Source organism: Schistocerca piceifrons, chromosome 2, assembly GCF_021461385.2.
Source record: "Schistocerca piceifrons isolate TAMUIC-IGC-003096 chromosome 2, iqSchPice1.1, whole genome shotgun sequence".
Lineage (NCBI taxonomy): Eukaryota > Metazoa > Arthropoda > Insecta > Orthoptera > Acrididae > Schistocerca > Schistocerca piceifrons.
In genome coordinates, this window is record NC_060139.1 from 85,452,667 (window position 1) to 85,453,850 (window position 1,184).

Sequence of the window (1,184 nt, forward strand, 5' to 3'; positions counted from 1 at the left end):
GAAGTCGTTTCTACAATTTCCTGAGCGTAGCACAATACACTTCCGAGTTGACCGTTGCGCCATAAAGGAGGACATCAGACAGAATAACTCCTTCAAAGCCCCAACGATCGTGATTCGTCGATCACCTCAAATGAGTCTGCCCACACGTTCCAACTTAGCCGGCCGGCACATGGGACATAGGACTGGTTTGCGCCACCTCGTTGCGATGATGTCAGACTCCAAGCCGAACGACTCACTGTGCTTTTGTTCACTGGCAGGTCTCAGTAGACATTCTGCAACTGTCTGCAAATATCAGAAATGCTTTGTTTTTCCGCTAAAAATATGGAAACAGGCCATCAGTGCTGTCACTGAGTTTAATTTTTTCCTTCTTTTTTTCTTTTTCTTTTTTTTTTACCTCTACTTGGAACGCAGCATCTAGAAGGCTATATATTGTGCCGCCACCTACCGGAGCTTTCTGAAACAATTGGGAGTGAAGCGTGAATATTACAAAATATTTTCCGTTTTTTCATCCGAAATCGACCGACAAAAAAATGTGTTTCATTAGTTGTTTAACGCCCCTCGTATATACCAGCGCCAAGACACAATCAGTCCTCCATTGCACTAAAGAGATGGTAATGTAACTGATGACAATTTCCAAAAAAGTAGAGCTAACAAACACGAATTTTCTAAATTCCTTCACAAAGTAAGATGCAATAAATATTCCTGAATTAAATAATAGCTGCCAGAATGAGTAATTTGGAAGTAGATAGCGAATTAAATTAAATTACTTAATAAATGCACGGAGCGAGGTGGGGCAGTGGTTAGCACACTGGACTCGCATTCGGGAGGACGACGGTTCAATCCCACATCCGGCCATTCTGATTTAGGTTTTCCGTGATTTTACTAAATTGTTTCAGGCAAATGCCAGAATGGTCGCTTTGAAAGGGCACGACCGACGTCCTTTCCCATCCTTCGCTAATCTGATGGTGCCGATGACCTCGCTGTTTGGTCCACTTCCCCCAGATCAACCAACCACCGTAATAAAGGCAAATCATCCGAATGCCACAGCCGACTTCCTTCCCCATCCTTCCCTAATCCTATGGGACCGGTGACCTCTGTTTGGTCCCTTTCCTCCGAACTAACCAAGCAACTTAATAAAGGCAAGCCATCCGACTCACATTGTATTATCCTTTCTGAGTACGTTG